This window comes from Hermetia illucens, chromosome 6 (genome assembly GCF_905115235.1).
Source record: "Hermetia illucens chromosome 6, iHerIll2.2.curated.20191125, whole genome shotgun sequence".
Taxonomy (NCBI): Eukaryota; Metazoa; Arthropoda; class Insecta; order Diptera; family Stratiomyidae; genus Hermetia; species Hermetia illucens.
Genome location: NC_051854.1, coordinates 96,336,063 through 96,361,799, shown reverse-complemented (window position 1 = coordinate 96,361,799; position 25,737 = coordinate 96,336,063). Strand labels below are relative to the sequence as shown.

Sequence of the window (25,737 nt, the reverse complement as noted above, 5' to 3'; positions counted from 1 at the left end):
CATGAGTCCATCAGGCAATTACAGAGTCTGAAAAGGGTACACATATCAAGGAGGATGCGGCGTTTCTGCGGGCAAGGGAGATTGAGGGTGAGGAGCCGTGACGAATAGTTAACCAAGCAAGGTTCTGTTTCAAAAAAAGAGTCCGGGTTAATTTACGTTGTACAACTTCAAGAGCGCGACAATCATGACTGCAAGAGAACACAGTCCAACGGATACGAAACAGAGGCAAATAATTTCATATAGCCAACACAGGCAGATGAGAGTAGAGGCGAGATTATTGCCAAAAAACAAGAAAAGTAGGGGGCCAAGTATAGAGCCTTGGGAAACATCAGATGAACGAAATGACTAACCACGAAAAGAAACTTCTGCAAAAACGGTATGAGGGATAGGAGGAAATCCAAGAGAGAATTGAGGGCGGGGGGTAGTTGAGTAAAAAGAGTTCGGAGAGGAGAATATTATGGTCAACAGTATCAAAGGCTTTGGAGAAATTAAGATAAATAGCATGTACCTCCTCTATGTCTTTCAGAGTTCTTAACCGGGGACCTTGTGGCTATCCAAGTCTCATTGGAAGCCGGGAGGAGCACTCGAGAGGTAGTTGTAGCATCGGGATACTTCCCAGGAGACGAGAGCCGGGCTCCACCGGAACAAGTCGCAAAGCTGACAGAGTATTGCGAGGAGAGGGCGTTACCACTTCTTCTCGGCTGCGATGCCAACGCCCACCACGAAGTCTGGGGAAGCAGCGACACTAATCGTAGAGGTGAGTACCTTCTCGAATTTATTCTTAGTAATAAGTTAGAAATATACAACGTAGGGAACACTCCAACATTTGTGACCAGCACCAGACAAGAGGTACTATATATAACTCTAGGAAATACCCTAATGAACGGGATGGTCAGCAATTGGAGGGTGTCGGATGAACCCTCAATGTCTGATCACAGGATAATCAGATTCAACATTGAGGGTAACTCCGAAATAAAAAGAATAATAAGGAATCCCAAGAGAACGGATTGGGAATCCTACACAACGCACCTGAGCAACAACAATGCCCACCTTCAAGGGGGAGGTGACATCAGGAGCGAATTGGAATTAGAAACGGTGGTGGAAGACCTCAACACAATCGTCATTGACGCATATGAGGCCAGCTGTCCGGCCAAGACAGTCAAGTCATCAAGGGATGTACCATGGTGGAACAGGAACTTAGCCAGAATGAGAACGGAGGTACGAAAACTCTTTAACCGGGCAAAACAAACCGGGGACTGGCGGAGGTATAAAAATGCACTGACTGCGTATAGCAACGCGATCAGGGAAGCGAAACGGAACAGCTTTGGGGAATTCTGTGAAGGGATTGAACAGATCACAGAAGCAACCAGGCTGTACAAGGCTGTAGCCAAAGACGGGGGAATATCCTCTGTCTGCTTGAAAAAGGAAGATGGGACATTCACCGAGAATGAGGAGGACAGGGTACACCTGCTTCTCAGAACTCATTTCCCGGGGTCCAACCCCTCGGCGGCAGGCGACAATAATCTGCCTGACACCCCAACAACGAATAAAAGGGGAAGGAAAGAGAGCTGGAAACTAGCAAAAGAGGTATGCTCAGAAGCTAGGCTAAGATGGGCAGTGGGAACTTTTCAACCAATGAAATCTCCCGGAGCAGATGGCATTTTCCCAGCACTTATCCAGAGAGGCCTAGGAATTATCTTAGAGTCTCTTCTGAGGGTGGTAAGGGGGAGCATAGCCCTGGGTTACATACCAAGGGCATGGAGACGGGCAAAAGTGGTCTTTATTCCGAAAGCGGGTAAAAAGGATCCTTTTCACCCTAAATCTATCAGACCAATCTGCCTAACATCGTTCATACTCAAAACGGTGGAGAAGGTCATAGACAACTATATTAGAACTAACGTTCTAAAGCGTAATCCCGTACATCACTGTCAACACGCTTACCGGGCAGGAAGGTCAACTGAAACTGCTCTGTATCAGCTGACAGAGGTACTACGGGACGCCATAGAAACAAAAGAAATTGCACTGTGCGCGTTTTTGGATATCGAAGGAGCATTCGACAACACATCGCACACAGAGATACAGGATGCCCTGAGCCGCAAAGGAGTGGGAAACACCCTGGCACTCTGGATGGGCAAAATGCTAGAAAGCAGACAAATAGAGGTACAAACAGGTACAAATTCTATTATCATGAACACCACTCAAGGCTGTCCACAGGGTGGGGTACTATCGCCGCTGATGTGGAGTATGGTAGTGGATGAACTCCTGGACGTGTTAACTAATACTGGAATACAAGTCTAGGGCTACGCGGACGACATTGTTCTCATCTGTAGGGGCAAATATGAAGATACCCTATGTGATAGAATCCAAACTGGATTAAGGGTTACTAGTGCCTGGTGCAGGAAGGTGGGACTGCGGATCAACCCAACCAAAACCACCATAGTACCATTCACTAGGAGGCGTAAGCTGGATCATCTGAAAGCCATAACATTACATGATATGGAGGTGAAACGAGAAACAGAGGTCAAATATTTGGGAATCACGCTAGACCAAAAATTACTCTGGAAGACACATGTCGGAAACACTTGTCGAAAAGCCACAAGGGCTCTGATGACTTGCAGATCCATAGCAGGAAAAAAATGGGGTTGCAGCTCGAAGGTACTACTTTGGATATATACTGCAATAGTAAGGCCAATGATTACCTATGGAGCGGTAATCTGGGCAGAAAGAACCCAACTCAGCACACAAGCCAGGGAATTACATAAGCTCCAAAGGCTGGCTTGCGTGTGTATCAGTGGGGCAATGAGGACATGCCCAACAGCATCCCTGGAGGTCCTTCTGGGATTAACCCCTCCCCATCTGCACATACAGATGCAGGCAAGGAGATCAATATTCAGGATGGCCGGTAGTATGAGTGAGGCGGGGAGCTGCCTAAATCGAAGGAAGATTGATATCCTTTCTAGGCGGTATCCCGAATTACTGATACCGAGGGACAACATGACAACGAGGTTTCACTTCGATAAGAAGTTTGAAACACGTTGGAGTTACAAGGCAAACTGGGAGAGCATGGCTGCGACATACGGCTTAAACCAGCAACTGATTACTTGGTACACTGACGGATCCCTCACAGCAGAGGGAGCGGGTACTTTGAGCCAATGGGCAGATACACTAGCATATTCCAGGCAGAAATATACGCCATAGACAAATGTGCCTTCTTTAATCTGCAAAGGAACTACAGGGGGCAGAACATAGCTATTCTCACCGATAGCCAAGCAGCGATCAAGGCACTTAGGTCCAACCAGGTGAACTCTAAACTGGTATGGGAATGCCTTGAGAAACTGAATACACTCGGCTCGTCCAACAAGGTCTGCATACTTTGGGTTCCAGACCATGCTGGGTTGGAAGGCAATGAGGCAGCGGATGAACTAGCCAAGAAGGGAGCAGGGATGCCTTTACACGGGCCAGAACCCTTCTGTGGAATCGGAAACGGTTTCATGGCTATGAATCTAAGAAACGAAGAGAAACGGTTGAGGGAACTATATTGGGCGGGCCTACTAGGGATGGAGCAGTCCAGGGTGCTTATTGGGGGATACGAATCCATGCGCACAAAGGATTGCTTAAACCTCACCAAAAAGAACCTCCGAATCATAGTGGGAATTCTCACTGGTCATTGTCGGCTGAACTATCACCTAGGGAAGCTAGGGATATCTACGGACACTGCCTGCAGGTTCTGTGAGGAGGAGGACCAAACCTCTATGCACGTCCTGGGACAGTGTCCGGCACTTGTGCAAAGTAGGTCGATACATCTGGGAGAACACTTAATACCAGATGCAAAGCTGAAACTTCTGGAAGTGGGGAACATACTAAAGTTTCTAACGGTTACAGGCCTGCTTAAGATACTATGATCAACAGGTACACTATAACCAGTAAAAGGGGCACAATAGTTCTTCAAGGACGCGGTGCAACTTTCCCTTAACAGAATAATATAATGTACCTCCTCTCATAAATTGAATTAGCAACGAAGTTGGTAAAGACCAGAAGCATCAGTAGATCTATATTTTACGAAACCATACTGCTCTTTGAAAATAAAGTGATCGACGTGCATGGTCAGCCAGTCGTTGACGTATCTCTCGAGAATTTTGAAGCAACAGGTCCTGGGACAGCAAAAGAACGGTCTCCGCTCTTGAGGATAGGGCTGATAAGGGTCTCTTTCCAGAGATGGGAGAAGTAGCTAGACTTTTGTTGTAGATTATACACAGGGGGAGGGAAATGTGCTTTTAACAGTTAAGAAAGAAGAGATTAGCAATCTGAGTGTAATTATGCGGTATTTCCAACGATTAATTATCTGAAATAATAAAAAACTTGTTGTTTCTTTTTCGTTGGTGTAGATATTAAGACTTGTTAGCACTGATGAAGGGAACAAGTGGTTCCCGGAATATCGGTATTTGCAAGAATAACCAATGAAAAAGAAACAACAAGTTTTTTATTATTTCAGGGGATTAGGGAGCTTATCAGGACCAGATCCGACATTGAGGTCAAGATTATCGTTGAGGAAGGCATAAGGAGAGGAATGGCCAAAGATTCGGAGTAGTCTGCAGCAAGAAGAGGCGTAGAGGACGGAGTGGAGGGAGAAAACACGGAAGAGAAGTGAGAGCAGGGAGGTCGCAAGATTATTGTAGCGAGTTGGCATTGGAGTTAGCAAAACTGATGAAGGAAGGGAGAGACTGGGTGGGGTTACGGGAATAGCGAGTGTGGGACCAAAACGGGCGCTTATTTAATCAATCACAGTTAAGCGTATAGCAGCGGCATTCTTAGAAGCCGGAAACTTCTTTCTTAATGCATGTTTCAGGCGGATATTGTTAAGTATCTACGTTGCGAATCAAGTTGGTCACGAAGGCAGACAAGTAGGGGAAGAAGAGACATAACAGGACATTATATTGTAAAAGGTGCTAAGAGCTTGATCATACATTGAGTTGCATAATATATGATCCCAGTTGATAGATGTTAAAGCTGAGCTAAGTTCGTTGGCTTTATGAAGTTGAACTTAGTAGATTTACGTGCAGTTTTGGAATTTGAACGGAGGAGCTCCGCGCCAAATTAAAGTGGGTGGATGGTGAGCGTCACTTTTGAGATACAGCCATGTGCGAGGAAATAAATAGAAGTGGCGCTCGGGGAAGCTGGAATTAAAGAGATCAAGAGTGCTGTTGTTCAGTGTTGGAAGGAATTGAAAGGCTGGGATGATTGGGCCACTTAAGTATGGGGAGGTAAAAATCTTCGCAAGAAAAGAAAAGGAAGGAAGGGAATGACAGTAAGGAGTTCTGAGAAACTGTCAAACAATTTTTCGTACAAGTGAGACGGACAAGGACATACACAAACACATGATAATAATAATAATCGTTGGCGCAATAATCCATAGTACACTGTAGGAGGCAATGTAGTCAGCAGTGATTTGACTCAAGTACTCATTCACAGCTGAATTGACTAGTATCCGCCATCCAGTCACGATAACCAATCCCTTTGCTACCACTGAGGTTTGAACCACGGTCTTCTGCAGCGATAGCTCAGCGCTCTAATCACTTGAGCTATCCGGGGGGACGTATGTACAAGATACAATGAACGGGAGTGTGTGGGCGGGGAGGCACGAAGAGAACACAGTCATAAGGAGAGCCAGAGGAGAAAAAAGACGGGTTCGGCGCGGAGTGTAACTTTTATTGTACTTAGGTGGACTTACGTGATATATCCGGGTCGCTGTCACAGCGAAAAGCGGAGTACTCTTCGCGGAGCTCGGAATTGCATAGGACATCGTCTAGCCAGCTTTCAGAAACATTGTCAGCGCTAATTGGTGCACTTATATGGCTTGATGAACACACCTTCAGGCCAGAAACAAGGAATGCCAATGACGTCAAATTCGTAAGGATAAGTGATAATTGACCTTGAAAGATGCTATCTCTCGATCGGGATTGCTTCCTTTTGTCAGTTTGAAGCCGGAAAGAAAAGAAAGCAAACCAACTTTGTACTTTATGTACGCCAGTACATCGTCCGTAGAAGTAGAGGAGATGGAGACAAACGGTTGTTTAGGTGGGAGGCCACGTTTAACCTGGGGCTTTTGGCACGGGCTGATGAAGTACCAGGGTATTGAGTAGTGGTGGGAAGTGAAGCTTCGTTGACGACGGAAATGATGTCAAAAGAATGGGCTGCTGTGTTTCGATTTGTGACCTGCTGAGGGAGTTGCGGATATTGTTCCGTTGAATCAGAGATGCAACGCCAGTTGAATCAGAGATGCAAAGCCAGTTGAAGAAACCCTAATGTAGAAATCCAGTGCAGATGAAATCAACTCAGATTGAGCAGCCTATTGCACAGACTCCTAGAAAGATAATGAGCCTACACTGTTAAGCATTGTAGGAGACTCATTTTTAGGAGTCAAAGTCTTGTCGAACGAATTCCACGAAAAAGAAGATGAGGCACACCCTGCCTGAGATGAAAGATTGTGCTGCAGACAACGACCGGCGACTGCAATTCACAAGTGTTGACAGGTGCCCGGCATAAAGGAAGGAGTTAAATGGGCTAAATGAACTTGATTCAAATTAACATCAACCATTCCGAGGCAACTCTAGACCTACTCTCATGTGAACCTTATCGAAAATATGGTAGTACTTCGTGGCGATACATGCATGCGGAAAGGAAGTCATACAAGAATCAATGGCACTCCCGGCAGCCGACTTTGTAAAGACGAAATTCTTACGCTCCTCTTAGCCTCGCAGCTGCTAGCTGCGGTTTCGAACAAAGACCTCAAGTTGGCTACTAAAGAAAGTCCCATATGGTTCATAAGGACATTTAAATCGTGTACATTGGCTAAAATAAGTGTCCCTGGTTACTTAGCTTGGATAACCGAGCATTTCCTCTTGGAGGGATTTCTTTGGTACAATATATTGTGAGAGCAGGTGTTTCCCAAGGCCCAATGTTGGGACCAATGCTATTGAACATGATGTACAATGGAGTGATTGGCCTTTGCGTGCACGGGGAGGCAACGTTGGTTAAGTTTGCAGATGGCATGGCGGTGGCTGTAATTGCGAAATACTCCGAGGATGTGGAAATCGAAGCATGGTTGCGAATAGCTAAACTGGACCAGGCGGACATTAATTAATAATCGTTAGTCAAAACCAGGGTTGGTCGTTCCAGAATCGATGATAAGATACTTGGGGGTTGTGATTGATGCCAAGCTGAACTTATATATATATACGTGTATATAAGAGACGGTGAAATCTAGTCGGTTATACATCACTCCTGTCTGAGCGATAGGAACTGAACACCACGATACACCGGGAAAGAATGAGTTTGGACAGCATCGGGCGAGGCAGTGTCTGTCATCGCGAACAAAATTTCCTTGGATCTTTTAGCGTTAGGTTCATTTTTTCTACCAGAGAAAGAGAGTAAATCCGCCAGAGATGACTGCAGGCTTTTGAAAAGCTGTACAGGAGATGGCAGCCATGGAAGTATAATTCCAGAAAAGGACCATGCATCGACTGTGTCTTAAGAAATGGAAAATTAAGTTCCTGCGTAACACCGTGGTTATAGGAAGTATTTGCATCATTTCAAAGTTGACGAGCTTCCCGAGGGCTCTGTGCAAATGCAAAGGCTCCGGGAACTGAATCGAGACAGGAAAGCCCGACGGACGCGTGATTTAATCGTGATGGTGTAGAGCACAGTAATCCCCGCGGGGATTATGGGGAGAACTGGGGTGGTTTTACTGGGTGAGAACCTGGCACAGCTGCATCTTTTTAAGATTTTCACTTTCACCGATAAAAAAAGAGAAGTGCGATGTAATGTAGTAGTATTCAGATATGTATGCAAAAACCACTAGATGCATATATATGTATGTACAAAGGTCATAAGAGGTAATGTGTGTAGTTTTATTGTTCAGGTTGAGCGTACCATTTAGAATTTAGCAATACATTAGTATTAGTATGCATATAGTACAGCATTTTGAATTTGAACAAGACAACTCCCCCCCCCCCCCCGCCCCCGCTCCTGAACGGGACAAAGGTTGAAGAAGAAAAAGAATCTATGTATCTATGTGGAAGAAGGCGCACTCGTAGCTCCTCACGTAAGAAAAACACAAAACCCTCCATACCAGAAGCATGCGTTCTCCGGTTTTCAAAAAATTGATGAAATTAGGGCCAAATAATAAATATTGGAAATTTAACTAGAGAGTTGGTTTCAGAAACAAAACACTTACTGATGACTAATTAACAACTAACTGACATCTATTTGTAATCTATCTGTTGGCGAAAATGGTGAATAAGTTCGAAGATGCTGTTTCTCACACTGTCAACGAAGTTTTTGCATAATTTAGACATTTTCACTAGGTTCAAATTAATTTCAGCTGATTAGACACTTTTTCAGTCAACATTGACAGTTACCCACACAATAAATCCCTCCTCAGAATCTATTATTTAGCTAAATAAAAAAAACTATTTACTGTTTTATGCAGATTATGTTTTTCGTACGCAGCGTTTCCAAAGTGGAATGATGGCCTGATGCAACACGGTCTAAAATTGAATCTGTATGAAACAGAATTTTTTACAAACGATCTCCATGAAACAGGTACTATCACTGTCAGTGGCAGTGTCCTGCTCAGAATTGAACGATTTAATGGAGAACTGCGTTATGAAATGGCTTCACGTATTAAAACAATCTCAATGATGTCGCATTCCATAACTGGTGTTCTTTGTAACCGACGTATCAACCAACGTCTCAAGTCGGAAATTTACCGCACTGTCGTCTCCCTTGTCGCTTTCTATGGTTCTGACTGTTGGCCGACTATAAAAGACAATGAACGGCGTCTGGCGGTAATGGAGATGAAAACGTTACGTCGGATCTAGCGTAGCATGTTATGATCACGTAGTAAATAGGGATATAGGTAATCGATGGTATGGTGCCTTCGATGGTATGGTTATGTAATTCGCGCTAACAAGAATTCACTTGCCAAGATTGGTCTGAACATCGAAGTTGATGGGAAAAGAGGAAAGGCCGGCCGAAACAACGGTAGCGTGATACGCTGGATAGTGATCTGCAAACCTCCCGACTGCATCCAGATCAGGCATTTCACAGAACAAAATAGCACAATAGATCAAGACGAGTCGATCCCGCTTCTGAACGGGACAAAAGCTGAAGAGAAGAAGAAAAAGGACAGAGACCTATGAATTAAACAATTATGAAAAACTGAATAATTAAATAACTTGACCAACTTACTAATCATAATTTTCCTGTAAAAATCCTAAGAACAACCTACCTTTGTAACGATTTTTTTCAAGGCATAACGAGCAAGAGTTATGGTTTCAAAACGTTAACGTATTCAATTCATCAATTTAATTTAATCTAATTACGGAGCCTTGCAACTGTAAGCACATCTGCAGAGGCAAGTTAGATGTATCTCTGCATTGTCGACTATTATAAAAATAGTTTCGCATTAGAAAAAAGAGGGAATTTAATCCCAAAGAGTTTACGTTCAAATTTTCTTCGTTTGGGAAATGTATCGCTTCAAACATAATGTGTCAGATCGGTATATAGCTTCAGATACAAGCATTAACTTCAGCTTCTTTAAGAAAGCACAGATGATGCACAAACATACTACATATAAACGTTGGTCTTAAGTGCACAAGGAGGAAGACTTGCAGCGACCTGGTCTTAAACATTATTCATGAAATTCAGCAATTCACAGCTCGTACTCCTCGAGCACAAGGATTGTATTGCCTTATTAAACAGATAGTAAAAGTGCCTTAAAATTTAAGTGCTGTCGTTTTTACATCAATCTTTATGACGCTGTTGTGCTTTTATGTAAGAACCAGAAAAGCATCGTCTGGCTGGAATCTTCCACAATATTCATTTCCTTGTGTATATCAAACACCTGATGATCGATTTTTGCATAAGCGATAAAATATAGGAAGGAGCATATGTGTGTGCTCGTGTGTGTAAGGTGTTATTTGATTTATACTTCCTACTCTATTTCCGATTTTTGATTAAGATCAAGAACAGACTGCAATTTCCGCCTTTGTTACATAAAGTATAAAAGGTATGGTTATATATAAATAAACCTGCTTACAATTTCGCTGGTCAAACTATCGGTTCCTTATTGATGTCTTCCTGCCATCCTTTACTTCGGCAAACCAGCTTTCAGCATTACCATGTTAGCAGGAAGAACGAAAATGAAGCGCCTCCCCACTATGAAAGTAGGGACGATAAAGTCCTCAGATTTCCCCAAAACATAAACACGGATTCTGTGTAGCTAATATGCAGTTATTAACAATTGTGCGGGTTCAGCGGGGTCCCGAAAACGTGATCTCGCCAATGGGGTTACTGAGGAACCTTACGCTTTCCAGGGCGCTTTTTTGGGGCGTTCGCTGGCCCATCGAACGGTTTGAGTCTTGACCAGGAAAACCACTTGGGTTCGCCTAGAACGTCGAGCTCGAAAGTGTGCTTACTACGGAGCTGGTCCTGAACTCGTCTCGGTGGGTTGTTCCATACCCGAGGAAGACGGTAGGCAAGGACCGCGACCCCGACGGATCGTCGCGAGCCCTTAAGACCGCCTTCAGCGTCCGGTGCCAACATTCAAGCGTGCCATTAAACTGTGGACGGTATGCAGTAGTCCTATGCCTTTGGAAGCCCAGAAGCTTGTCTAACTAAGGGAAAAGAGTAGACTCAAACTGCATTTCTTGGCCCGTGATAGTTACGGCTGGTACACCAAAGCGCGTAATCTCGGCATAGGACCTCGGTACATGATTGTGCCTTGATGTCAGTCAAACCTATCGCTTTAGGCCACCGCGTAAACCTGCCGGCGATTGTGAGGCAATACTTTTGTATTTTGGCCAATGATGTCGAGATGGATGGTCTGAAAGCGCTTGGTCGACCTAGGAAATACACCTACCTCCTTTCTTACCCGCTTGTTGACTGTGCACTTCTGGCATGCGATGCACTGTCTGGCCCAAGAGTTTCCGTCCTTGTTCATGAACGATCAGAAGTGTTTTCCAGTGACTAACCGGTTCGTCGTCTTAATGACTGGGTGCGCAGGATCGTGTATTGGGTTAAATATTTCACTGCGAAAATGGAGCCGGACTAAATGGCCTAGGTCCCTTGTCTGAGGTCTCGCAGAGTAAGTACGAGTTTGAACCGAAGGCAGGCAACTCCTTCAACTTGTCTTTCGAGTTTGCCTTCAGATTCTGAAGCTCGGCGTCGTCTTTCTGTGCCTCAACAATTGCCGTGGCAGGGATTGTGGCCTCCGAGATTCGAGAGAAAGCTTCTGCAACAACATTGTCTTTTTCAGACACGTGTTGGAAATCAAAAGTGGTTGGCTGATAAAAATCAAGTGCCGAAGTTGGTGAGTGGACGCTTTGTCTTTAAGTGCGAAAGTAAAAAGCTTGTAGTCCGTGAACACGGTGAACGGCCTACCTTCAAGGGAAAAACGGAAGTATTTGATGTGGAGGTATGCGGCGAGTAGCTCCCGACCGTAGGCGCTGTAGTTACGTTGAGCTGGATTGAGTGACTTCGAAAAGAAGCTCAACGACTGCCAGATTTGATTCTTGTCTGAAGCATCGACGAACACATCTAGGAGCGCATTTGGTTGAAGAAATGCCAGCAGTGTTGCATCAACAAGCTATTGTTTGACCGTTTTAAATGCATGCACGGCCGTAGTAGACCACGCAACCTCGCGTAAGGGATCGCTTGGTGATGAGCGGCCTTGGGCAATAAACTACAATAAAAGTTTAACATGACCAAAAACCTTCACAGATCCTTCACTGTGGTTGGCAGGGGAAAGTTCTTAATCGTTTCAACCTTGTCTGGGTCAGGTTGAATTCCCTCAGGGGTAATCACGTGGTCGCGAAATTTCACCTGCTTCTGTAGGAATCTGTATTTTTCAATGCTTAGAACGAGTTCGGCCTGAAGGAGACGTTGAAAAATGCACTCAAGATGGTCCAACTGCACAAATTCGAAAGAAGAAGCGGTCAAAACATCATCCATGTATACGAAACAAAAGTTTAAGTTTCACAGGACAGAGTGGATGAATCTTTGGAATATCTGCGCAGCATTGCACATGCCGAAAGGCATCCTGATGTACTCGATGTGTCCGAAAGGTGTGCAGATAGCCGTTTTCGGTATATCGTCGGGAGCGACAGGAATTTGATGATACGCCTTGGCTACATCGAAGGTCGTGAAAATACGGCCGTTTGTAAGTGATTGCGCGAAATCATACATGGGTGGAATAGGGTATCCGTCGGGGATGTTAATCACATATTTATAGAAGATATATTCCTGGATGGGTGGATGATGGGTGGGGTTGGCAATCGCGCCTTATCTAATGATAGAAGCACGAGTTGAAATTATCCGGAAGGACACGTTCTTAACATGACAATATAACCCTTTTTCGTTGTATTCCAATGAAAGGTAAGCATTTGGCGTTTTCAGGTTTTAGGGCCAAATAATCCACCCCCTTCGAACTACAATCGGACTCCTCCAAAGGATTCTAAAAAGACCAATAAAAACCAAATTTCGTCATGAAAAATCTTTTCTAATGGTTGTAATTTGAACGGGAAGGATACGTGTATTCCATCATTAACTTACGCATTCTTCTAAAAAAGAGTTTTACTGTGTGAACTTCATCGCCATTTTTAAAATAGCCTATAATAACATCCTTGCCGTCATTATATGCATATACCATTTTTAAGATTTTGTATAAAACATTTTATTGAAATCGGCCCACTGTCTCTCTGTCATACCGGGCTTGCAGCCGATACCCAAATTAAAATGACAACAACAGCCACAGCAATAAGAAACACAACGACACAACTGGCAATAGCCAACATTTTTAGAGGCAACAGTAACATACAGCTAAAGTGGGAGATCCCACTATAAACCCCTTTGCAAGAAACACCAAGTTACGACGGTCACCGACTAAAATAGCAGAAAGGCCCATTGTCCCAATGGTGACGGCGACTGAAAGTGAAAAGGGGAGTGGCATCGTAAAGGTTTTAAGAGTCCTGGCCACCAAAAAGGAGAGATGTAATCCAATTCGAGTTCGGAAAAGGACCCATAAGAAAAGACGCCCAATTGCGAGCTGCGTGACACGCCTTTCTCTGGAAAAAAGGGTGATCAACTCCCAAGTCATGCAAGTCATCTCACCGGAGAGAATGAACCTCATCCGAAAGACAAGAGTAGAAGGAGAATGGCTACTCAAGAAGTGCTGGGTAATTCTACTTAAAATGAACGCTGCTATAATCGTCCAGAGAAACACCTCCATGGATGTCAAAAATGGCATAATGGAGATGGAAGAACTGCTGGACCTTATTGCACACCAGCGAAACTCCTGGATGACAGCCGAAAAGGAGGTGAGAAAAAGGCACATCGCTAGTGCAGTCTCTAGTTATGCAAAACGCAGTGCTCTCAGCCCGCAAGAGGGGGAACAAAAAATTGACAAAAGGAGGCGAAGAGAAAACAGCGACGATCTGCTGACGAGAACGCAGCAGGAAGAATTCCGCGGACCAAGCTGCCTCGAAAACAGGAGCGAATTCAGTAATAACAACCTAAGTTGAATAGCGACATCAGTGACTTTACTGTAGCAAAGTCGAAGTCATCTACAACATCAGCGTCTAGGAAAAAGAAAAGGGGAAACCACGGTTAGAGGCCATTCTCTTTAACCTGAAGGAAGAGAAATGTTTCGCGGAAGTTCTTCGAGAAGTCCGCAACAACAAAAAACCAGAAAACGCTGGGATAGAAGTTAAATCTATGCGGACTCGAACTGGCGTTGTACATGCAGAGCGTGGCTTGAAGATCCAAAAGAAAAGAACGTTCTCTGAGACAGTGGAGAGCAGTGGTTTCCAGCCTTGAAATACCATAAGAGATCTGGATTGTCTCACTAGTACGGAAGAGGTGGAGAAGGTGATAAGAAGGGGGTGATGTGGGTAACCTTAAGGTAGAAGTTACGTCTGTCAATTCTAGAGGAGAAATTGGCTATTGTCACTGGCTCTGAGAAGACAGCGAGCGAACTTCTCCATTGCGGCAAAATAAAAATCTGGCGGATTTTTTGCAGAATAAGACGAATGGCAGCCCCAACCCGCTGTTTTAAGTGCGGCACCTTCTGTTACAAGTATGGCGAATCTTAGGACAAAGCGAAGACTTGTGATTCGACATAGTGTCCTTTACAAAGAACGCAGTCTGCAAAAAAATATGTGGCTCATGTTCCCGGTTCTGAGTGTTGCTAGGTTTTCAAGGAAGAGTTACATCCTTCGAGGAAACCTGCATAGGAGTGCAACTGCCCACAACCTGATAGGGCAGATGGTGCAAGAAAGAAAAGTTGATTTGTTGCTTCTCAGCGAATAGTCTCGAGATAGGAGCTCACCATCGGGACGGCTTCATTTGGGTTCGCTGTTCGGAAGTGACGTTTTCAGCGTTTACCTCGCATTGAACGAATCTATGCAAGCTTTTCGGAACAGGCTGCTTTGGAGGACGAGATTAGAAACACAGAAGGAAGAATCCTAGTCGGAGGATACCTTAACGCCAGAGCACTCGAATTGGGCTCAACCAGATTCTCGGGCACACAGATTTTGGAGATGGGCGCCCGGACAGCACTTATTGTCCTGAATATCGGTAGCACTCCGACATTCCGACGACTTGGTTGCGAGGGAAACATCTGTCACGTAACTTTGGCTACGGAGTCCTTAGTGTCAGCGGTCCAATGATGGAAGGTACTGGAAGATTTCACGGTCAGTGATCATCAGAATATTTCCTTCGAAGTGGCAAAAGTGCTCTTCCCAATGTTCTGCTGTTCGACAAACAACTATCGAATGGAACATCGGGAAAATCCGCTTGGCAAAATTTGTAGAAGCTTTCTCAAGAGGGCTAAATCAGCGACAAGATCCAGGTGCAGATAGAAAAACTGCGACTGAATCGCTTGTTCATTCAACAATGAGCCTTATTACCGCAGCTTGTAATGTATCGGCTCCCGAAAGAAAACTGCGTCCCGGGAAATTACCCGTGTACATGCTGAAATTGCAAGCTTACAAAAGAACTGTCTCAGACTTCAGCGGATTGCTTAACCGGCAAGAAGCCAAGACGAGGTGACGATGAGAACCGCAGAGTATAAGAGTGGGAAAAAGGACCTCCGCCACGAAATTAACAGGCAGAAAGCGCGCTGCTGGCAGAAGCTAATAAACGACGTAAACAGAAAGACAGGGGGGCCTCGGGTATAAGCTGATTTCCAAAAGACTCGCTTCCCGTCGGTCGCACTGGTCTATCGAAGCAACGAAGATGGAAGAAATCGTGAGGTAGGAATGAGTATTGAGGAATGCCCACTCTGTGCTGAAAAGAAACTATTCCCAACGAAGTGTTGAAACTCGTATGTAAATACAAGCCGGACTTGCTACCCGGCGTATTCAAAGTATGTTTGACAGCGGGTGTTTTTCCGTTCGGTTGGAAGGTTGGGAGCCTTGTGCTGATAAGCATGGGGAAAGGCGCCCCAGAGACGCCGTCAGGGTATCGTCCGATCAATATGTTGGATACAGCGGGGCAGCTGATTGAGAAGCCCATCAAGCCACGGCTGACTGACACAATATATGCTGCGGGAAATTACTCACCAAGAGAATATGGTTTTAGTGTGGGGCGATTTACAATTGATGGAAGTGGTCTAAGAGGTAAAACTGGCTGGGACACACTGTCGCCACTGTCGACGAGTGGTGCTTCTTGTGACCCTCGACGCAAAAAACCCCTTTTATTCAGCGAGGTGGTGCGACATGCTTGAGGCACTGGAAAATCGTTTCCATACTCCAGGCTACCTATTGCGGATGTTGAGGGACTATTTAAAGGACCGTGCCCTACTCTACCAGACCCGGGTAGGGCAGCGCGGAATGAAGGTAACATCGGAGGCGGTTCAGAGATACGACACGATATATTTTTACTACTTGAAATGCCTGACGAATCCCATCTGGTTGGATGTGCGGACGACAATGCGACACTGATTACCGCACGCAAGGTTGAACAGAGTCAGTGCACACTGAGAATGGTGATGCGGCGAGTAAGTAGATTGATGGCTGAGCATGGACTCTCCCTAGCTCTGGAGAAAACTGAAGTTATTGTGCTGACCAAGGAAAGGGTTGCCACAGTCCTCCCAATTCAGGTTGGTGAAACTATGATTTTGCCGAAGTCGGCGGCTAAATACCTGGGCTTAAGGATAGACACGAACATGAGCTTCTTTCAGCAGATGCCAAACCCGTAGACAAAACTACGGCTAGAATATCTGCGATTTGCCGGCTGATGTCCAACGTCGGAGGTACGCCCTATCCAGCAAGCGTTGCTTGCTGATAAGCGTGGTTCAACCTCTCCTCCTTTAGAACAAAGACTCCGCTCCGCGAGTTATGTCTGCCTGTCGTACCGTCTCGGAGCCACTGTGATGGTGATAGCGGGAGTTATTCTGATCGCTCTCCATGCTGCCAAGCGGAGGCTTATACAACTCAGGAAAGGCGAGGGAAATAAAGAAGCTGTCGTTTGTGAAGAGGGAACCCATACTCTCTAGGCATAGCAACAATCCTGGGAAAGAGAATCGAGAGGAAGATGGACCGCGCATCTCATAAAAGACATGCGGCCGTGGTTCAATCGAAAGCATACTGAAGTTGACTATTATCTAGCCCAGCTACTCAGCGGACACGGGTATTTTCAATCTTACCTAGACAGAATTGAGAAATCACGATCGCTCGTATTTATTGTAAGGACGCCATCGCCATCACCTTTCAATGGAAGTATCCCTTGGGTCTCCAGACACCATAACTGAGGCCATGCTGCAAAGTGAAAACACGTGGAGTCAAGTGGCACGTTACACTCAAAGCATTCTTAAGACAAAAAGGAGGGAGATGGATAGGAGAGGTGCCATGGTAGCAGAGGCTTCCTGAAACCACGGGTTTTGTTCCTATACTAAATAGGCCTGGCCTGGGGTAATGTGGACCAGAGTCCTGGACGCTTCAGTGGGGTGTTTTAGTCGATAGTCTGTCTGAAACAGGAGTCTGGCACTTTGTGCGTAAATGCATTCCACCTTCCCATATCCTGAAAAAAAAATATTTTTTTAGCAGTGGTAATTTTTTGATCCGCCGTTGGAATTATTGTGTTTGAAATATCATGACAACTCGTATCGCACCGTATTATAACACGCCGAAGCACAATAACACAAAATCTTTTTTGCCGCAATTGGATGTTACTGAGTGGAATATCATCGACTTCTTGTAACATTAGTTTGTTAAGCCATTGAATTCAAGAAATACTCCTGCTAACTGACCACCAAGATGTTGCGATTTAATTCTCTTAGATAACTTTTTATGGGGTTATTCGATTCACTTATCTATGTAGGTAAACCAGAAATACCTGATGCATTAGATCGACTTGCTTTCTTTATTCTTCCGGTTGGTTACAGGACGCACTACCTTCAGATGTGTACTTGTAAGAAGACCAGTATCTTATTTATACAAGAGTAGTTGGATATCGATCGAGTTGGCAACCAACTGCCGGTCCATCTTTCTTGGTTGCGCATATTCAGGTATGGTGAACTGGTAAGAGATGGTATTCTACTCTTTTTTGAAATGACAGCCGTGTATGGGACCTAGCTCTGCACCACCCCAACTTCTAGGGAGCAAATTCTTTTTCCACAAAATCTATATTTGTTATTTTCCAACTGATTTTTATTTTAATTGACAATCCCCTCTGCAGGAATGCCGCTAAACACTACCCTAAGCCATCCGAACATGCCATAGGTCGATGCAAGCAACAATTGCAATGATATGAGCTGAACAACTACCTCTACCTATTCAATAGAACTTTATAGGCCTCGTAATCACTGGAAGTGATTCCTTGTTGATTGTTTTGATTTAAGACATGAACTACCAATTCAGAAAATTTCCCAAACGCCTCGCTAGGTTGGCTTGACTTAGGCACTTGGGCAATTCCACCGGGGATAATTTCAATGAACGTGTCGCTTAGTGGCTTTCCACTGGCTTAGTGCGGTTAGAACATGCATATATGTATCTAGGCATATGCATTTGCATTTACTTTATATTATAACTTTTGCATGATTTTCGCTTTATACATTTTCAATGGAAGCCAGTGCGAAAGCAAGTAATATGACACGTCTACGTTTCAGCATTCGAATCGTCTTATTAGGTTCAAGACAGATTAAGAATGCGTCGTAAAATGAAGTAGACGTCTTTACTGTTCTGCTAAGAGGTGTTTGCGGGATATGACGTATTGATTATTATATTCTGTTTGTCTGCCATCATTTCCGGTTCAATTTCGTTTCAATTGCTAATTCACAAGAAATTGTTTTGCAAAGCATGTTTCAGGAAGCGTATACTAGTGCTTGCGTGTGTTCGATATAAAATAGGAGCGGTTAAGGAACACCAACGAAGCATTTAGTGCATACTTTCAAAACTTTATATGGATCTCCTTATTATGCCCAAAAATAACGAACAATAAACGATTTAGCAAGACTGCTTTGCTCCAGACTATCCACCATTGATGTGGTATTCATTAGGTGGGCTGTAAATTAGTACCACAAAAATCAGAGTCCATTCGCCTTAGAAGTCCATTGAAATATTTCTATAGTTTTAGTAATTTGATCTAAAGTTGCCTTTAATAGGAATATATCAGAGAAATTTTATGAAACAAATTATGGGAAAATTAACTCAAACTACTCAAACTTGAACACTCTTCCACTCTCCTTCTCACTCCAATTATTTAGGAAACTAGACGTCCAGGAGCTCACAGAGGCTGAACTTTTTAGAGATATTGGAAGCATCGGAAAAAGTTACGAACCAGGATAAATCTCTCTCTCCATCGTCCCAAAAGGGTCAAGAGTTTCCTGACTCCATGTGCATGTTTTTTGTATCTACGAACTTTACTTCAGGTTTCCTTTCAGGAACTTATGTTGATATTCTCCAAACTATTAGTTCCAGTTCTTAGTGCGAACAATTTAAAAAGTGGGGAACCTTGAAGGAACCCCGCCACCATACCCTCCCTCTCTGCACCAACTAGATTTGGGAATATCGGACGTGTTTTCCCTTCTTACACCCTATATAGAATATTATTGATATTCCGATATTCCTAAGTCTAGTTAGCACAGAGAGCACGTATCGATGGAGCTCTTTCAACTTTTCAGATTTTTGGGACAGCTTTGCTTCGTTAGTGACGAATAATTAGTATGCTCATTTCGAGCATCGCCTACATCTACCTTTATTACAAGATATGTTAAAAATGTATAAAGTATAACGATTCGACTACACTTTCGTGCTATCGCTATCGGTTCGCTGGAATGCATTTCAGCTTCTACCAGGTATTCCCAGATGCCAAAACCGAGCTACTTGCTCTTGCGCCAACCAACTTCTTCGTTTGAAACAGTATCAGGCCAGCGCACCTCGATGATACGATACGGAGAATAATCACAATAACAAACAAGTTGGGAAACCGGCAGCTTGACGCTTCAGGTATAAAAGGTTTTGTGTTTCCCTATGTGAGGAGCATAACGTAGTTCTCCATTGGCTTATAGCATTGACCCGAGATATTGAAATCATTCAGTTCTGGGCAGGTTACTGCCATTGCCAGAACTCAGCGATTTAAAAATCTCGAGTCAACGATATCAGCCAATGGAGAACTGCGTAATGAAATTGTTTCACGCATTAATGCAACCTGGATGAAGTGGCATTCCCCAACTGGTGTTCTTTGTGATCGACGTATTAGCGCACGTCCCAAATCTAAAATTTACTGCAATGTCGTCCGTCTGCCACTCTCTATAGTTCTGAGTGTTGGCCGACTATAAATGACAATGAATGGCGTCTTGCGGTAATGGGGACGAGATGTTGTATTGCACTGGTGGCGTGACACGTTTTGATTACGTCTGAAATGAGAATATCCGCGATCGATATGGGTTTGCATCGATCGTGGAAAAACTGCAAGAGAGGCGTTTTCGATGGTGTGGCCACGTAATTCACGCCAACGAGAATTCAACAACCAGTATTGATCAGAACATCGAAAGCAATGGTAAGCAACCAAAAAGCCGGCCAAAACAATGGTGGCTTGATACGCTGGATGGGGATTTAAAGGTCTCGCGATTACATTCTGATCAGGCATTTGATAAAATAAAATAACGAAACCGATCACCACGAGCCGACCCCGCTTCTGAACTGAAGGCTGAAGAAAAAGGAAAAGGTGTGAGGAGCGACGAGTGCACGACAGCTCCGTGTGATATAGCTAAAAACTCCATTGCCCTCTATTTTCTAGAAAGCGATTTAAATAAATCATTTGATGGAAAGCCCGGTGTTGATAATGGTCAACCTCATACGCTTCACGCCCTCAGGTTAATATTATTAGCGAATGAAAACAATTTAACCAACATCAAATATAAACAAGTCGGGAAACCGGAAGCTGGACGCTTCAGGTACGAAAGGTTTTGTGTATTTCTTAGTACGTGGCACGTAATATATCCATATATTATGTGAGAGTATCCACTTTCGGGTGATATTGACATTCATAGTCTTCAATTTTCAAAGAAGCAACAAATTTGAGGTATTATAACTTTGTTAGTAATAGTGCGATTTCCACCAAACTTGGTATGATCATGTTCTATATTATAGCCTATATCACTGCAAAATTTCATGGTACTAAGGTGAACTTAAGGGGGGTTTTTCAGTAAATTTCTAAAAAGTAGTAATATACTATTAGTAAGTTTATTTGAGCAGATATCGGAATGGGACATATTTTGAGGCCTAGATTTCATCTAGACGCACCACCCTGATTTTTTTTCGGATTTTTAGGTTGGGTAGTTTCCGAAAATGAGTCCTGTCTCACTTCAAGTGCGTACATTTTGACTCCTTACTCACGCACTTTGCAATTTATGCCAAAACTAATATCAGTTTCGGAAAGTACAAACCAAGACCTTTCATTTGATACCCTACACAACTATATCCGGTGAAAAAAAATGTTGAATCCCCCCTTTGCATGTATGGGGAGCCCCCCTTTAAACTCCACCTAAATTTATGCCACTCACTGTATGCGTGGGATTTTATAGTTCCCATCTGTCCACCAAATTTCGTTCGGATCGGTTTAGCCGTTTTAGAGAAAAATGCGTGTGACAGACAGACAGACAGACATTGAATCGATTTTAATAAGGTTTTGTTTTACACAAAACCTTAAAAAACGACGTAATATGAGGGAAGAGGAAGAGCTGACTGCGTTTGGGTGCAGCACAAAATGCGTCGCCCCCGCACCTACCAGCAAAAGAGGCAGCAAGGACTGAATACCCCATATGACACCGGGACGCCCAAATAAAGAGAAAGCCTTACCAAGTGACTCGACTCACGGTGCGGGGACGGCAACTCCACTACCCTGTAGTGTCCCATTTCCGAAAAAAAAAACCAGCAAAGAATCGCTAGTTCTGAGAAGGTGGATCCGGACACGAACCGAGTGGAAGTGCAGTTGACCGTCTTAGCTAAAGCCGAAGAGGAAAGGCTCATCAGAAAATGCGCGACAGTGGTGAAGCGTACGTGGTCGGTAACGTTCCAGAAGAACCTCAGGAAAGGCGTCAAAAACGGGATGATGGAACTGGAGGAAGTACTGGACCGCATCTCTTTCTACAGGCGAACGTGGAGAACAGCGGAAGATACGCGGAAAACAGAAACAGCCTCATTTTCCGTTGAGGACACTACGAGCGCCAAACGGATCGTAGGCAGCCCCTGCAAAGCGAACTGGGGAAAAAGCAGAAACGGGAAAACGTGCCAGAAGCAGACTTTATCCATTTAGTTCCCAGGGCCGAAAAAGGAAGGCGACGCAGGATAAAAGCAAACAACTGAGTACGCCGCTAGAGATCCATCTGTCCAAAGACAAGGAGGCTGCAAACCAAAAGCCAGTAGCAGAAAAGACGAAGAAACGAAGAGGGGCTAGATCGTCGGACGGTGGCGGAGTCCTCGTCGAGCTAGGCCCGAAGACGATTAGCAAAAATACGTTCTGCAAAGCGGTCAAGGGGTTACTGGTGGAGAAGGATTTCGTTTCTTTTCTAGAGTCAATGTGCTCTCTAGAAATTTCAGATCTTGATCGCCACACAGAAAAGGTCGAAGTAGAGGAGGCCACAAAACGTGAATGTCCAGAGGTAACCAATACCCGGATAGGTATCACTTTTGTGAATGCGCGAGGCCAAAAGCTCACTGTTGTGGAAGTCCCCGGAAAATATGCGAGGAAACACCTTAGCAGCGGGAATATCAAAATTGGATGGGTAGAATGCCTGCAATGAAAGCGAAAGTTGCGTTCTCTGCAGGGATCGTGGCGCGTCTGGTGAGAGCTGGTTTGGGGTGATGTCCAATCTTTAGGGCAGAACTGGAAAAGGCTAGGACGCGACTAGCATGATCCGCATCATACAAATTAACATGCACCGGAGTGCAACCGCTCACCAGTTGCTAGCACAGTTTGCTGCGGAGATAAAGGTTAATCTAGTGTTAATACGGGAATAGGGACGCGGCGTCATGGCATTTCGACTTATCAGGTACCGCTGCCATCTGAGTTCAGGACGGGCTTCGACTTCGTGTTCCTGCTCCTTTTTCAACGTTTACCTGATGCCGAATGAGAAGATGCCGGACTTTCAGCACCAGCTTGATGCTCTGGAAGACGTCATTTCGGACACGGAGGAACAAATCCTGGTAGGCGGTGAATTTAATGATAGGGCTATTGAATGGGGCCTGCCTCAACTAGACTCCCGAGGGAAACGGATCCTGGAAATAGCGGCAAGAACCGGACTCGTAGTTTTAAACACCAGATCCACGCCAGCGTTTCGGCATCCAGGCATCCCTGACATCACTTTTATGTCGGAATCTTTGGCATCACCCGTGAGCGGGTGGCACTTTTTAGAAGATTTGTCGGCAAGTCATCACCAGTACATCGCGTTCGAAGTAGTTGATGCAACTTGCCGGCGTGCACCGACTCGACACTCCCTCTGCTTGTGGAATGTCGTGAGGGCGAACATCGGGAAGTACGTCGAGGCTCTTGGAACAGGCAGATTCGCGCTGATACTGTCGTAAACTCAGTAATGAACCTAATAACGACACCTGTGAGGCTTGCACGCCCCGGAGGGGCCCCAGCCGTGATATACTGGTGGACGCCAGAAATTGGTTACCTTCGAAAGGAGTGTCATAAGCTCCGCCGTTTGGCACAACGTTTACATGCGTAAATAAAAGCAAAACTCGCGACTGGCATAACCTAGTCATAGAAGCAAATGAGGACCCGTAGGGACTTGGGTATAAACTTGCCACCCGGAAAATCGGGGCTCTGCAGAAACCGTGCTTCCAAAATACCGACCAGATAGACCACATTGTATGCCATTATTCCCCACACATCCTTTACGGGTTGATGTCAATAGCGCGAAAAGCGTCGAGAATTGCCTCCTTTGCACAATAGAAGAGCTCGAAAAAGCAGTTTTCATCATGGAAAACAAGAAAGTGCCAGGTTCTGATGGCATCCCCGAGGAAGTTTACAAACTGGTGTTTCGCCAATGGCCAGACTTGCTGCTCGCGGCCTTCAATGTCAGTCTGAAGGAGGGCGTTTTCTTCTTATCGCTGGAAGATAGGGAGGCCCGCGCTATTCAGCAAAGGATAAGGAGACCCGGAACTGCTGTCTGCATACCGACCGCTGTGTACACTTGACACGCCCGGGAAAGTGCTCGAAAAGCTCATCAGGAGCAGACTCGATGAAGCGATCCGCGCTGTCGGCAGTTTGGACTCAGAACAGGGAGATCCACAGTAGATAATGCTCCTCATCATGTTTGATTTCAGAAATGCCTTCAATTCTGTAAGATGGACAGATATGCTAGGCACATTTGAAAACTCATTCAGCGTGTCAAGCTATCTCTTACTGAGTGGCAACTCTCTCGGCAAAATGAGCCAATAGGCAAAGGAATACGCGGCTCATTGACAATTTAGATTCGTGGCTGAACCGAACGCATGGAGCATGGCATGGCATGGAGGTATTCAGTCTTATTTGCACAAGATTGGGAAGGCACGATCGTCTGTTTGTGTGATCTGCAAAGGAGTGGCGGACGACCCTGAACACACCTTTTTCTCTTGTGAAAAGTCGAACGGCTTTCGTCAGCAGTTGTATGCAGACACAGGAAAGCTCTCTCCAGATAATATTGTGAGACATTGACAGATGTTCGCATTATGTTTGGGTTCTTGTAATTGCGGAGAAGATTGAACTCGAGCGGCGGAGACACCGGATGGCAAGGGATTCCCTGAACTAACAACTCGCTTTCTTCCTTCCCATTGGTGAAAGGAAGTGAAAGCCCACCTTTGCATTCAGATCATCCAATACGATGAAAATATGACCTTGAAAAAGCCTCCCCTGAATTGCGTGTCATTGCTCGTAGAAAGCATCCTTTTCCACAATATCTGAACTCAGCTTATCGCGTTGGAATTCTCGCTCGAGTTAGGGAAAGCGAGCATTCCGGAGCCTCTCGTTACCGTTGCAGAAACAAATTGATAGACACTGGTCTTCGGGGTGAGGTCAGTCCCTATCCATCCAATGACAAAGACAAAATAGTTGAATGTTATTCTCGCTAGCTATTGGGAACCAAGGGGAACTGTAGATTGGTAGGTAAAAAAGCCGATGTATCAAGAAATAAATAGGCAAGAGGAAATAATGCGGAATGAGGTTACAGAGTCGATGGAGGAGAGGATCCGAGAAGAGGGAAAATGTTAGGAGGGAGCTGTCAAGTTGCATGAGGTTACCAGTGCCGATATTCGAAAATCACAAAAAGTGATCAGTCAGGAAGTGACTATAGAGCAAAAGTGAAACAACCGCGAAGTAGTAGACAATGGAGAGGAGGTCAACACTCCAAGTGTAAAATGGCAGGAAGAGGTCATGCGAGAAGCTACGAAACAGCAGGAAGAAATTTGTAAGCAGAATGAGCATACCTGATGGAACAGTGCAAAGCCAGAAGAGGCGACTATTCAAGAGGTGATAAGTTGACAAACGGAATGTGTAAAGAGGCGAGAAGTGATTGATAGGAACTTGAGACCTTTCAGGACAGAGGTAACAACAAGCGTATGCTGGACGGCAAGGAATCTAGCAGCAGTGTACAACTCGCATAGTGACCTGAAAACAATGATTCGCCAAGTTGTAAAATTTATGAGCGTATTTTTAGAAGCGAATGTCATGACTGAATTAGAGGGAGGTATGTAACACGGAGTTATAAGAAGCATCACAGGAAGCGGAAGGGATCAGAATGAATGGATAAATGGACACGGAGCAGTTTTGGGATAGTTACTATGAAGAAAGTGAAGATGTAGATAGGAGATCAGCAAAATTGAAAAATATGGAGGATACACGAATGAGCATCGTAGGCCGATCCAGAAATATATATCGTTTGTGTGGTAAGGCAGAGAAAAAGCTAGCTTTCGAACAAGTATGGCAAGGTTCTGAAAAGTGATAAAAGAAAAGGCGATAATTAATTTGGAGGAGCAAAACCAAAGAAGAAGTTGTTTAACGGTCAAAAGTTCCATAGCTAAGATTTATGCGACACGACGACAGAATATTCGCAAATGGGTAGTAAGAATCAGTTCTGTTGGCTTTTTCGGGAACCAATTATTATTGCTCCAGAGTTTCCAGGACAAGAAGGACCTCGTTGGGAAATTAAGGAATTTACTGATGCTGTTGATTAAATTAGGCGAAAGGTATATG

The 25,737-nt window shown here is 44.6% G+C and overlaps 1 protein-coding gene across 8 annotated transcripts in view; it reads right to left on the bottom strand.

The window, feature by feature from the left end:
- The window catches only part of LOC119658725 (protein doublesex), a 320,120-nt gene that overhangs the window by 67,520 nt on the left and 226,863 nt on the right, over positions 1 to 25,737 (bottom strand). The gene's annotated exons all lie outside the window — the stretch shown is intronic.